The sequence below is a fragment of the Sinocyclocheilus anshuiensis genome, unplaced genomic scaffold (genome assembly GCF_001515605.1).
Source record: "Sinocyclocheilus anshuiensis isolate Anshui unplaced genomic scaffold, SAMN03320099.WGS_v1.1 scaffold1212, whole genome shotgun sequence".
NCBI lineage: Eukaryota > Metazoa > Chordata > Actinopteri > Cypriniformes > Cyprinidae > Sinocyclocheilus > Sinocyclocheilus anshuiensis.
This window is the reverse complement of record NW_015547696.1, coordinates 32025-47480: the sequence shown is the minus strand read 5'-3', so window position 1 is coordinate 47480 and position 15456 is coordinate 32025. Positions and strand designations below refer to the sequence as shown.

Here is a 15456-nt window from a genome sequence, read left to right as displayed (position 1 = left end):
AGCAATGCAGTGCTGAAATTTGCGTGTTCACGAATCCTCTCATTATAACACACGAATTGTAGACATTATGAAAGATGCATTATGCTTATATTTATTGTGTTATAACAGAGATTTGTGAGATTGCGATGAACTGAGATGTATTTTAGAGATTATAAATGCAGCGCTCTTTGCTGGCATTCTGCCATGCCAAACCATGCACGCAGCAGCCGCTTGCTTTAGCTAAAAATAACAGTGTTCTGTGAATGTTTTTTTTTTTTTTACATTTTTATTGAGCAGATTCTTAAAAGACAATATGACATACATAGAAAATATCACAACCTGCTGGTTTTCTTTTTTTTCAACCATAGAAATAACTGAAGAAAAATTATACAAATAATCAGAACACACTTATCCCTACCCATCCCAAATTATCCCACAAAACTAAGGTAAAGGGGAGAAGAGAAAAGAAAAAAAAAAGAAAAGGAAAAAAAAAAGGGGGGGTTGAAATCAAATATCTAATGAAGATACAGTTTCAACAAAGGAAAGGACAGGGTTCCACATTTTATAAAATGAGTTAACAGAGTCTCTAATGGAGTATTTCATTTTTTCCAGATGTAGAAAGGACATTATGTCCTTCAACCAAGAAAAATTAGGAGGGGGACATGAGGATTTCCAATGTAACAATATTCGTCTTCTGGCTAACAATGAAGCAAAAGCAATAATATCAGCATGACGCTTGTTGCACAAGCCATCAGCAGGGGTTTCTCCAAAAATTGCAATTATTGGGCAGGGTTTCACAGAAACATTAAGAGCCTTTGACAATGTAGCAAAAAAAGAAGACCAGAATGGATACAATTTAGGACATGTATAAAATTAATGAGTATGGTCTGCTGGGGATAGCAAACATCTATTGCACCTATCATCTTCTGTTAAAGAAAGTTTCTTCAGCTTTGCCTTGGTGAAATTAATTCTGTGAACAACTTTGAACTGAACAAGATTCAAACGAGCACAAATACAGACAGAGTTAGTTTTAGCTAGAGCATTATTCCACAACTCTTCATCAAGATCCAGTCCTAGCTCCCTCTCCCAGGTTTCCTTGAGTGCTAAAAGAGGAGGGAACTGTGAGGAGCGCAACAGGTCATAAATTGAGGAAATATGGATTTGTGATTTCGAAAGTGACATTATAACTTCAATTAAAGTGTCCTTTGGCTGGTGAGGGAAGGTAGCAAAATGTGCTTTAGCAAAGTCACGTAATTGAAAATAGCGAAATAAATTGGATTTGGAGATTTTGAATCTACACAGCAAATCATTGAATGTCACAAATGTGTGATTGGAAAACAAATCCTGAAACGATACCAAACTCTTCTCCCTGAGCTGTGCAAAAGTTGAATCCAAAGCCTGAGGTGTAAAACGGTGATTACCACAAATAGGCATTGTGGCGAGCGTCCCGAGGGCAGATCAGTGTCGCCCTGGAAACGCCGCTCCTGCACTAATCACCGACTGGGAACACCTGAGCATAATGGCCAGCACACCTGGAGCTCGTTGGCAATGGCTTTAAAACTGGGAGGGAAAACACACTAAGGCAAGTAACATGCTCCCTGGAAGAGAGACTAATGAGTGTTTTCGCGTCCTCTTTACAGAGACTGACTGAGCGCCTAGCCGTTTGCCACACTTCACGGAGGATCACCAACACTATTTCCACTGGGACCGAGAGCACCTTCCCTGAGCACTGTATTATCACATCTCTGTTTAAATAAATCACCCTCCGGGGATTTTTGCTGTTAAAAATCCATCTGTGTCTGTGTCCTGATTCACCCCGCTACATATGGCAGAGAATGCGGGTGAGAAGAGGGTGAATTGAGACACGTGAACTTAACGCCAGGTTTCTCATCTCTCTGATTTCCCTACCTGTAGGTTTACCGCTCTCTCTCCCGGACGATGGAAGAGATCATCTGCTGCCTCACTGAGTTCTCCGCTCGCCAACAGCAGTTCACGGAGAGGCTGGCCGCTCGGCCGGAATATACTGACCGGGTAGTTGAGCAGCTACAGGTTAGCACAGCGGGGCGTTCCCCCCCTCCCAGACGCCACCAGCAAAGCATACCAATGCTTACTGAGGTTGACGGACCAAGATGATGTTGAGGCTTACCTCCATACGTTTGAGGTCATTGCTGTGGGTGGGTAAAAGAAGAGTGGGCTAGCATCATCGTGCCCTTTCTCACGGGGGAAGCACAGAGAGCCTATTATTCCTTACAAGCCCCACGTAACGAACAGTATGAGGACCTGAAAGCCGAGATCCTCGCCCGGGTGGGCCTATCTCCGACCTGCGCTGTCCAGCAGTTCCATCAGTGGACTTACAATGAGCGAAGACCCGTGCGCCCCCAGGCAGCGCAGCTCGCACGGCTCGCGCACCTGTGGCTGCTGGCCGGAGCCCCGTCCGCCGATCAGGTCGTGGAGAGGGTGATCGTGGGGGGACTGCCCACCAGACAGCCCGTCCAGCTAGCCACCGACAGCGAGCGGGAGGGTGAGTCTCAACCTTCCAATTTGCCCAATATTTTTGTTTGTGTTCCAACAGGCTACTGCTGGGGGGTCGTTTGTCCGCAAACAGCGTGAGGATGAGCGGCTCCGCCACTGCTGGGAACAAGTCCGGCAGATTGAGGATGAGGAACTGTTTCCAGCGCCGCATCCCCTCCCTCACTTTGTCATCAAAAATGGCCTGCTGTACTGTGTCGCCCACAGGCGGGGGGAGGAAAAACTGCTGTTGGTGGTACCCAAGACCAAGACGGAGGCGGTCATCGAGCTGACACACTCCCATCCCATGGCTGGACACCTGGGAGCGGCGAATACAGTCCAGCGGATAAGAGATCGTTTCCACTGGCCGGGTTTGGATGCAGAGGTGAAACGTTATTGTCAAAGCTGCCCAACTTGCCAGCAAATGCCCCCACATCGTCCTCCCCCCAGCCCGTTAATACCGCTACCTGTCATTGAGGTGCCCTTTTAGCGAATCGGGATGGATCTGGTGGGCCCGCTGCCGAAGTCCGCCCGGGGTCACGAACACATCCTGGTCATAGTTGACTGTGGCACCCGGAGGCCATTCCCCTTCACAAAGCGACAGCGAAGAACATCGCAAGGGAGTTATTTCTGCTATGTAGCCGGGTGGGTATCCCCAAGGAAATCCTGACTGCATATACTGCATATAAATGGATAAAGTGTTTAATTTAAAGTGGTGACGAAACCGTTTCCAGATTTTAAGCGAAGAACGTACAATCGGGTTAGTGGTGTATTTAGAGAGGCGCCGCCAGTTGGGATCAAAAACTAATGCTGGTAATGGATGATATACAGGAGCTAGCTTCTATCATAGCCCAACCAATTAATATCCGGGGAGTTACACCATGCATATATTAGCTGCCCAATAGTAGAAAAGGAGATTTGGAAGAGCGAGACCCCCTTCTTGTTTGGTTCTTTGCAGAGTTGACTTGTGTACACGTGGAGACTTACCAGGCCAAATATACGAGGATATAGTGGTGTCAAATGATTTAAAAGAAAAATGGGAACAGTATGAAATAGAAAGTATTCGTGGAAGGATATTCATTTTAATTGATTCAATCCTACCTACTAATGATAGTGGAAGACTGCTCCACCTCTGAAGATCTACTTTAATGCGATCCATTATTTTTTATAAAATTTTCTTTGTGCAATGACTTCAATGAGTTTGAAATATAAACTCCTAAGTAACGGAAGCCTGCAAAAGACATGCTAAAAGGGAGCATAGCCGGAGGAATCTGTTTTGCCAAATCATTTATGGGAAAACACTCACTTTTAGCAAAGTTCAGCTTATATCCTGAAATAGAGCCAAACTCATTCAACAGAGGCATTATGTTATCTATGCAGTTAAGAGGGTCTAAAACATATAGCAGGAGATCATCTGCATATAATGAGACACGATGTTCTCTTCCTCCTCTGTGAATACCTGAAAATACTGAAGATGATTTTAACGCTATAGAGAGAGGCTCTATAGCCAAAGCAAAAAGGAGAGGAGAAAGGGGGCAACCCTGACGGGTGCCACGAGAAAGAGAAATAAGGGGATGTTTCAGAGTTTGTTTTCACACAAGCTGAGGGAGTGGAATACAGTAAACGAATCCATGAGATTAGTTTAGATCCAAAACCAAATTTTTGTAAAATCACAAATAAATAATCCCACTCCACCCGGTCAAAAGCCTTCTCCGTATCTAGCGAGATAACCATTCTGGGCTTGATGACCCGGATGGAGTAAGGACTACATTCAGAAGTATATTATATACTACGTATATTGGATGACAACTGACGACCCAGAAATCAGTCAATTCTCAGCACATAGAGACTCTTTCACCTAGATATCACACTATAGAGATTGTGTCAAGACAGCGGAGACCAGGACAACTAGATGAGCCCCAGATACAGATCCCCTGTAAAGACCTTGTCTCAGACGACCACCTGGACAAGACCACAGGAACCAGATGTGTCCTCTGCACAATGTGACTTAGCTGCAGCCTGAAACTGAACTGCTGGTTTTGTCTGGCCAGAGTAGAACTGGCCCCCCGACTGAGCCTGGTTTCTCTCTCCATTCTGTCACCGATGGAGTTTTGGTTCCTTGCCGCTGTCGCCTCTGGCTTGCTTAGTTGGGGACACTTCATTTCCAGCAATATCGTTGACTTGATTGCAAATGATTGCAAAGATACTATTTAAACTGAACTGGATCATGACATCACTGAATTCAATGATGAACTGCCTTTAACTGAAAAATGAGTGTTTACTATTTGTCACTTTGCATTATTGACACACTATTTTCCTAATTAATGCTGTTCAGTTGCTTTGACACAATCTGTATTGTTAAAAGCGCTATATAAATAAAGGTGACTTGACTTGACTTGACCCAGTATAAAGCCAGTTTGATCATCTGATATAATGGATGGAAGATGAGCCTCTAACCGTTTGGCCAGTACTTTAGCTAGTACTTTAACATCATTATTAATTAGGCTAACAGGTCTGTAGCTGCCACAAATTTTTGCATCTTTGTCTTTCTTTAATATTAAGGAAGTCAAAGCTTGGTTTAAAGATGACGATAAGAAGCCTTGATCTAAGGAATGATTGTATAATTCTAATAATAAGGGGGATAACTGAGTGGAAAACTTTTTTTAAAATTCCGCAGGGAAGCCACCAGGGCCAGGAGCTTTGTTGTTTTCCATGGTTAAAATGCAGGAGGCTATCTCCTTCAAGCTAAGAGGCTCATCTAGGCTATTAGCTATATCTGGGCTTATCTTAGGTATTTCTAATTGAGAAAGGAAAGACTGAATAGCAGTCATGTCCAAGCAGGCTTCTGACTTGTAAAGATTAGAATAAAAATAACTAAACTCTGAGTTTATTTTAACCGGATCTGTAATAAGGTCATTTGAGGAGTCATACACCTGTGAGATTAACTGGGAAGCAGTTTGATGTCTGAGCTGAAATGCTATAAGACGGCCAGCTCTATCTCCATGCTCATAATAGGTTACTCTTGTGCATTTTATCAGAAACTCCGCCTTGTTTGTTGTCAGTAAGTCAAATTCAGTTTGTAGTTTTAGCCGCTGTGTCTCCAGAACAGGGTTTGGTGACCTGGCATTTAGCCTATCTACATCTAAAATTTTGTCAATGAGTTCCTGCTTTTTTAATTTCCTAGCTTTAATCCAATATGCATTAAAATAAATAATCCTTCCACGTATAAAAGCTTAAAATGTTTCCCATAGAAGTGATGGCGAATCTGATTCTGATTTGTTGGTTTCCAGAAAGAAATCAATGCTCCTAGAGATATAATCACAAAATTCTTTATCAGTCAACAACCCAGTATTAAGCTTCCAGCCTCCAGCATGTCTACATAAGTTTTGGGGGAAAGAAAGGTCTAAAATGTGTGGGGCATGGTCTGAGATAATTATCGCTGAATATTCTGTGGACTTAACTAGAGATAATAGAGCTTTGTCTATAAAAAAAATAATCAATACGCGAATAAACATGATGGACATTCGAAAAGAAAGAAAAATATTTTGCAGTTGGATTAAGGAAGCGACAGGGGTCTACACATCCCAATTGATCCATTAGAGATGAGAAGGACCTAGACCAGGGTTAGGCAAGTTCGGTCCTAGAGAGGCGCAGTCCTTTCCCCTGACCTAGACATTGACGTAGGAGCTGATGACTTGGGTTGTGAGCGGTCTAAATTTGGGTTGACTGTGCAATTAAGATCCCCACCTAAAATAAGGCGGTGAGTATCCAAATTTGGAAGGTGGGAGAAGAGTGCGGTCATAAAAGCAGGGTTATGATAATTAGGGGCATACACGCTAGCTAATATGACAGGTGTTTGGTACAGAATTCCAGATACTATTACGTAGCGCCCATCAGGATCGGAAAATACATTGTGTGGGACAAACTTAATTTAATTGAAAAAATTAATTCAATTGGGGGTTCAAACCTATATTCACAACTCTGGTGCTCGTCTTTTTGAACATGACGAGAAGCCAGAACATCAATTCACACAACCGATTAACCACATACCTGTCGACTCCTAAAACTTGAATATACACCCAAAAACAGCTGTCAAAGCTTAGTTATGTACAAAGTATATAATGTACAAAGAATATATATATTCTATGTATATATATATATATATATGTATGTATATATATATATATATATATATATATACACACACACACACATATATAAAGAAAAAAAGGTACATTTAAATTTGGTAAATTAGTATGTAAACGACCCGTCACAAGACGGTACTGCCAACAAGGACCAGGCGGCGTAGCTTTTATAATCATAAACAGAATAGCTTCAATAACATGCAACACAAAATCTATATAATTTGGGGATGTATGAGTAATATCAAAATAAAGCTAAGGCGCTCGTAGTGTAACAGTCCAATTTTCCTTCAAGCTAAATTATAAGTAAAATGAGAACTACATACTGTCTTTAAACTATTTACAGTAGCTTGTACCTGTTGAATTCAACTCCCATTTTGGAAATGTGTATTAGTCCACAGTGTTTGTCCAGGACTTAATTAGGAAAGTTCTGGTGATAGAATGATTCTGCTGCCTCAGGGGAATCGTTCCACACCGTTACAACTCACTCGGAGGCGAGCAGGGTACAGCATTCCGAAGCAAGCTCCTTGCTTGTAAAGTAGGCTCTTAATCTTGTTGAAAGCCGCGTGTTTCTTCGCCAGCTCTGTACTGAAGTCCTCGTACATCTTGATTTGGTGACCCTTGTAAGAAATGACCTTGTGATATTTAGCCCACCTCATGACAGTTTCCTTGACAATGTATCAGTGAAATCTAATGATCAGTGGACGTGGAAATTCCTCTGTACGAGGTTTGGGCCTCAGGCTACGGTGGGCGCGATCCAGCTCGGGTGGCTCTGCAAGGCCGTCGCCAAGAAGTTCGGACAGCAGGTTGGTCATGAACTCCCTTGTGCTCCTTCCCTCAATGCCCTCTGGTAGGCCTACCACTCGTAAGTTATGGCGCTTCGAGTGAGAAACCAGATCTTCTACGTTAGCTTTAAGCACCGTGTTTTCCTTTTCCATGATTGTGAGTTTTGATTGAAGAGCATTTACATCTTGCTCGACCTGAGTTATTCGGTCGCTATGATCTGAGAGACCCGATTCCATTTCGCTGATTGTCGCTGCCTGTGTTGTCAGGGTTGCGCCAATTGATTTGATTGAGGACCGGATTGGTTGCAGAGAACTATTTAAAAGTGCAACGAACTCTCCAGTCATGTCTTTTCTGAATTTTTCGAGTTCCTTAACTAGAGACTCGATTGTGAGCTGTGCAGATACGGACTCGTTATCTGCCATTTTGCTGCTTTCTTGACAGGCCTGCGCATGTTGAACTTGAGTCTGTTGCTTACCGCTTGTCCTCGTAGACTTGCTCATTTTGAATAAAAATTCTGAAGACGGGGTGTTTCAAAAATGAAAAATGGATGTAATGAGTTCGATGTATTGAAAAAATAGGGTGTATTATAAAAGGATTACATGAAATAATGCGGAGCTGAGACACCGTGCGTCCTAACGCCGCATTACCAAACCGGAAGTCTTCGTGTTCTTTGAATGTTGATGCTTTAATAACAAATATTTATCGGGAGCGTGTATGCTGGGATTTCATAAATGTCATGGAGAAAAAAGTAACGTAACAAGTAATGTAACTAAATCAAGCTAATTACCCTCCTCCATCCCCAACTCCTCCTCTGTCAGTCGGGATTCAGCCTTCTGATTCTCTTTTGAATAAGACTAATTCTAAAATGTGTACATAAAATGATTGAACTTTAACAATATCTGCAATACATTTATGTTAGTTCTGTTCTGTTTACCCTGGGGGGTTATTGCAGCTCTCCCTGCTCTCATCCATGCTAGGCTGCATGGAGGCGCAGGGAGTTCTTGCCCAGAACAGAACCATACCGCCAATCCAAACTGTATGCTAATTGTCAATCATCTTTGACGATAGTGGTCCTGACAGAATTACTAATTACTTTTGAAATAAAGTAATCAGAACAATAACGTGATTACTTTTAAATGGAGTAATCAGTAATTTGATTACATTTTCAGAGTAACTTGCCCAACACTGGATTCGAAACACCCATGTCACGTGACTAACGCCTGTTTCACACATACTCCGTCTGCAGTGCATATGCGGTCTGAGTGCGTTTCGTATGCGGTGCAGAAGCAGCACGGACTCACTGTGCTTTCACACAGGACGCGTTTGCAGTCAGCTCATGATCCGCGGCTGTTTAACACAAACACAACATTTATCCATTATTTTGATTTCAAATACAAACATAGTTAGCCTAAACTGAAAGCGTTTTTTCAGCATTGTGATCCTCTTTTATCACAGTACAGTTACACAATCTTTCAGACATATTTACGTTTAAACTCAATTAATATAAACAGCGTATTAAATGCATTTGGCTTCTAGATGTGTATATTAAGTTGCTCAAGCAAGTGGAAACACATTTGAACACAGCATATAGCTTTCTTGTGTTAGGTTATCACAAATATTTTAAATTAAAACTTACCACTGACAGAAACAGTCGGCTCTCGTGCCTTTTACATTTAAATCTTTATTACAAACAGTCCCGCGGGTCTTTGTTTAAACAAAAAACGTTGTTTTTCTACCTCCACAAGACACAAGTGCATATGTTGCCTTGTTTATCTAAAAGTGCACTTTTATTTGTTGCAAACCTTTATTCCAAAAGCCTGTGAAACACAGTAGATTTTAATTATATCTATTTATTGTGAAATTACTAAATTTCCGTGTCAATCCATGTTCATTTTTACCGTGAACTATGCGCTGTCACTTTAATTCAGCGCGTGCAGCACAGCAAAAATAGACTCGTGCGTAAACGATCGCTGCACTGCTGCAGACGCGCCGCACCTGGAACGCACTGACAGACCGCAACCGCGTGCAGTGTGAAAGCTCTAATCCGTTAACATGGGTGCGTAAAAAAAAAACGCAACGCACCCGCACTGCAGACGGAGTATGTGTGAAACAGGCGTTAGGCGCATCAAAGCATTTCACAAGTGTTTTGAGACCCGAATCTGCTTTTGATCGACAGGGTCGGGAACAAACCAGACAATCACACATCTGTCTTAACCTAACTCCTGCAAAGTATAAAAGTGGAGTTAATGCAGCAGAACAATTAATATATAAAAATCTTTATATGTAAAAATGCCAGACGTTGTGGCTTGATTTCTTTTATTAATGTTATTTTCATGACCAAAATAACATTCACAAAGAGTTCATTCAGTTGTCAGATTGATGTTACAACACATTACAAGAACAGAACAATAAAAACCCAACTTTTAAATATTTATTATAATTATATACATGCTTCATCCGGGATTCAAACCTAAACTGACAGGTTCTGACAACATGCCAGTCGTGCACACTAACCACTCCCCCAACCCACATGGTGAAGTGATGAGCACAACATATGTGACCCTGGAGCACAAAAGCAGTCTTAAGTCACTGGGGTATATTTGTAGCAATAGCCAAAAATACATTGTATGGGTCAAAATTATAGATTTTTCTTTAATGCCAAAAATCATTAGGATATTAAGTAAAGATCATGTTCCATGAAGATATTTTGTAAATTTCCTACTGTAAATATATCAAAACTTAATTTTTGATTAGTAATATGCATTGCTAAGAACTTCATTTGGACAACTTTAAAGATGATTTTCTCAATATTTAGATTTTTTTGCACCCTCAGATTCCAGATTTACAAATAGTTGTATCTCGACCAAATATTTTCCTATCCTAACAAACCATACATCAATGGAAAGCTTATTTATTCAGCTCTCAGATGATGTATAAATCTCAATTTTGAAAAATTGACACTTAAGGCAGGTTTTGTGGCCTTTTGCTTCAACTGTTTCAGTGTTTCACAAAGCCTCGCTCTGCCCACCACTACATAAGGGCAAAACAAAGCAACAGAAAACACGTAATAGTAAACAATAAACCAGCAACCAAAGACAAATAAAACCAGGCTTATATGGATGAGATAAGGTAAATGGGACACAGCTGAATGTAATGAGGCTTGAGAGTCAAGGCAAAGGGTGATGGGAACTGAAGTCCAGAGAAACAAACAAAACTAAGAAGCCTGCCCTCTAGTGGCTATACATGGGCACAGCAACTAGACGCTGTGACAAGGGCCCTCTGTGTTTCGGTTTCTTTTAGTCACAGAGTAACTTTACGTGAGCATTAACCAAAAGGCAGTTACCTAATGTTTTAGAGTTAGCTGAACAACTTTCATGTGCCTCTGGTCTAAAAATCTATATTTTTAAATGATTTAAATTTGTGATATGGATAATACATTTTTAGAAAATATAAAGGCAATCAAAAAATATTTTTAGATTTTATTTGTGAAAACAGGCGTCACAAATTAAAAAGAGAGGTAGGCTGCTTTCCAAAATCAGAGGTGAAGTTGGCCTTGATTTCTTAGATTTCGCAGACTCTTTAATCACCTTTAAAGAGAACTGATGCTTTGCAAATCCATTGTCATAATGGTTTTTCATTCCAAATAATATCTTTAACAAACTTGGTGGCCTGTCTTTCCTATTGAACTGCAATTTATTGCCTGGCAAGCATTGCCTTATCTAATTTTCAGCAGTAATGCCTTCTCTCTTGGAAATCATGTTTTGTCCCTAGCTTTTCTGTTCACAAAATTCTCCTCTGGATCAACTCTGATATAACTATCACTTTTACACTTCACAATACTATGCGGCCACATAGAAACTACTGATAATCATAAGGTTAGAAATAGTTAAGTATGTTAAGTGACAGATATGTGTATATTAAAACACTGCAGCAATACTTTATTCCCCTGCTGTCCATGTCAACATACATTTTATTCCTTGCCTTTATCTCCCAGTGTTACTGTTCTTTCTCTTTGTTAGACACCAAAAACTGAGGCTGAATGGCACCAAATTGCCAGAGATTTTGAAGAGAGGTGGCCGTTTCCACATTGTCTTGGTGCACTAGATGGAAAACATATTCATATCCAGCCTCCTGCTAAGAGTGGTAGCCTCTTCCACAACTACAAAGAAAGGATCTCTGTTGTGATGGCGGCAGCTGTGGATGCAAACTAGTTTATTCATGCAAATGTGGTGGAAGGGTGTCTGACACTGGGCTGTTTACCTCTGTAAAGAGATGCACCAGGGGCTTCTACAATTTCCTCCACCCAAACCATTGCCCAAAACAAATAAAGTGATGCCTTATGTGATTATATGGGTGATGAGGCATGTCCACTAATAAATGACCTAATGAAACAATATCCATATAGAGACATGGGCCATGATCAGAGGATTTTTAACAATCACCTCTCAAAGGCACGGAGAGCAATAGAGAAAGCCTTTGACGTCCTTTCTAACAAGCTGCGGGTGTTTGGATCCAGCATCTGCTTAAAGCCAGACAAGGTGGTTAAGATCACCATGGCTTCCCTTTGTGTCCACAATTTTCATTCGGGAATGCAAGTCAGATGCATACACTCCACCAGTCTTGGCAGATTGGGAAAACTCCAACCACAACGTTGTTGAAGGAGCCTAGCATAGATATGGGATGGGAGTTTTACAGCTGCTGAACTGTAATGATACACAACCCAAACATCAATGCTAAAGAACAAAGAAATGTCCTTAAGGATTATTTCACTTCACCTGCAGGTCATGTTTCCTGGCAGGAGGATGAAATTTGAACACTGTAGAAAAGTAACAGACATTCAACTATATATATCTATCACCTGGAAAAATTTGAGTACTTCACATTTGCAAATGTTTAATATGCATAGTTTGTCAAGGAGCTCTGATCGATTCTGTTAGCACTGTACCTACCACTTTTTAATTTCTGTGGCAAATATCTTTTATATTTATGTAATGTATATATAATGAACAAATTAGTGAATAAAACTGATAAATCACAGCTTCTATTTTAAAATGGCAGTTCCTCTATTCCCTTATTATTTTTAGCAGCAGTTATTTTTTTTGTGTAGCCTGTGCCAGTCCGCCTGCTGTAGTTCCAACCTCTCACCGAGTCCCTTCATGGTCACCAAATTTCTACCTTGTGGAAAAAGGTAGCAAAAGTCACTCAAGTCTCAGAGTTCCAGGTGCCAAAATTAGACTTAATTGCTGGAGACAACACAGCCGAGATACCTGCAGAACATCTCAACTGGTCCATTACAAATTCTCATTTTTTAGTATATTGTTGCCCAATAAACGTAAAAAAAAAAAAAAAGTTTTACATAATTAATTATCAGTCCTCTTAGCTTCTTTCTAATGGTGGGATCCTGCCAGTTAGTCCTTTTTTTAATAATAACCTTTCATTTCTCATTCGCTAGGGATGTACACATCATGTGAACTATTAGGGCAGTTTAATAAATGATTGTTTGCAACATATGGCCCTCACTTTTATACACATTCACGCTAAATATTTCAGAGTGGCCACAACATATTATCACATTCCAGTGTTTCACAAGTGAATATGCCATGACCTCAACATGCTATGATGTTCCCATGAGTTAATATGTCATATCACATGTCTCAAGTATAATTCCAAAGACATAATTTACATGAACAGATTACATAATCTCTGATGAAATTCACAGGTTAAATGTTATGAAAGAATCAAACTATATAAACCACATTGAAATCTTATGTCAACCTCGTGGTTAGAAAAAGGTGCATTCAAATGCATTCAAACTCAGAACTGCTCAGGTAATTTACATAAACTGCATGTAAAAGCATAAACATCTTGTACATAAACTTCAAATAAAGGGAGATTCAGTTACTAATATGACAGTATCACACAGAAACATGCAAAAATCTGATACTGGGTTACAAGTTATATTAAACATACTGCCAGGCATATAAAAAAGTGCTTAACAGTGCGCGATGCACAAATTCCTATCGCTTAATTCCAGAATAATACCATATACACTTATGATAAACTCTTCAACTGGCAATTATCATTTACTTAATAAACTAACATTTAAGGTAACTCACATTCCTTCATAGATGCACACTTTCACACACGCAGTCCAGCTCACACTGTTTTCACACTCACTCTCTACTTCTTGCTAATGAACGGTAGCACATGAGCACAGACCAGGCCTTTCTAACATCTTATTTCAAAAGTTGAAAAATATTTGACTAATTCAGCAGCATTTATTTCACCACTATTATGTGTGTTTATCCTTAACTTTTGCTTGTTTGTAGTTTTTAGGCCATTTAGCAGTTGGTACAAATATTGTCCACGTGTGTCCACATATGTTCATGTGATCACATGGGTTTCACACATTTACACTATGAAAATGTTTCAAAACCACATTTCATATGTGTTTCACATATTTCACATGTGATTTTAACATGTGAAGTTAATGTGGTTTTTCTGTAAGGGTCTTCATTTTAAATAGACAGCAATATGAACAACATAATATATTTAATATATTGTATTTAAAAACATATGTAATCATGTAAGCAAATTGCAAAAGCAAAAATGTTTCATTGAGGTTTATAACATTTAAACATGCAATGATCTGTATGCATTTCACAGATTTATATGTAGGCCTACACTAATTATATAAAACTAACCTGTTAATTATATAAAACTATACTGTCAGCGCACCATAGTTATAAAAATTTTGTAGATCAACGCATTCAATTCATAGGAATGGAAACCCATTGAAAAGATTAGGCTTAAAATATTCCTTATCCTGTGGCTTTATCTAGTGGACAGCATTAATATCACAGCCTTCATCTTTCATTTAAAATGGCATCATAAATTCATGAAACTAAGCATGCTTGCTCAGAACCACTTTGTTCTCCATGTCATTTAATGTTGAAGATCAAAAGTCTAATGAATATCTAATATAAACACAGCTTTATTGCTATTAAAATGACGCTCTTTTATGTCGAGATTACAAGAAAACAAGAAAGAAAAATCATTCATGCAGAAATCATGCATGGCCTCTTATGGCTTCCATACTTTTTGTCGCATCCAAGCAAAAAAGAAGGGCCTTGCCTAACGGACTGAACATTAATGTGCTGTACTTCACTTCAGTACCAACAAAATAGCTAAACAGAAAAGTTATCAAATATGAAATAAACTTTATTATGCACTATTGACACTTGTTGGGAAATAACTAAATAAAAGTAATAGCCTATAACAAATACATCTTGTTACACTTTTAAGAAGGATGCAATGTCCGTTCTTGGGGCAACACATTTATTTCTGTTAAAACAACATGAAAAACACAGGTTAAACAAGGCGCGCTTTCCGTTGTGTGTACACTGACACTCATCACGTACTGAATGCTACTTCTGTTCTGTTAGTCAGCTACCTTAACAGAGTATCATAAACAATAACATGTCTGATAGTGCAAATGTCTACGCAGATACATGTCGATCTGGATAAATGCAGAGCACTAATTCCGAGTATGGGTGACCATACTTGGCCAAACGTCACGTCACTTTTTCACTTTCACTTAACAGAGTATTGTAAACAATAACATGTCTGATAGTGCAAATCATCCAGCAATACCTGCTCTAAATCCACAAACATTGTAACAGTGCTCACTCTCACAAGGTATAAAGGAAAGGTATGATGAATAACATCACTAAAGTATCACAAACTCCTTTAAAATGAGCACAAGCAAGTAATGTATAAACTCAAACATAACTATGAAAATACCTATTTAGTATATATCCACATTACTCCAGCGTTGATAACTGCATGAAGCTGCATTAAAGGTCCCATATTGTCAAAACTGAAATAATTTTTCATTATAACTGAGGTCTAGGTGCTATGTAACTTCCATATAAGTTTCAAAACAGTCAGTCCACAGTAAAATTCACACAGCCTGCTTAAAGTAGCTGTGATTTTTCACGAACCGTTGTGACTTCCGTAAAAAGTTGACGTCAGAACTACA

The 15456-nt window shown here is 39.7% G+C and overlaps 1 long non-coding RNA gene across 1 annotated transcript in view; it reads right to left on the bottom strand.

The window, feature by feature from the left end:
• Positions 1-10547: 10547 nt before the first annotated feature.
• The window catches only part of LOC107703633 (uncharacterized), a 12229-nt gene continuing 7320 nt past the window's right edge, over positions 10548-15456 (bottom strand). Inside the window, exons 2-3 of the long non-coding RNA XR_001635851.1 lie at positions 14820-14824; positions 10548-10629 (exon numbers count right to left, since the gene is read on the bottom strand). This is a non-coding gene — a long non-coding RNA (uncharacterized LOC107703633). The remainder of the gene's footprint in view (positions 10630-14819; positions 14825-15456) is intronic.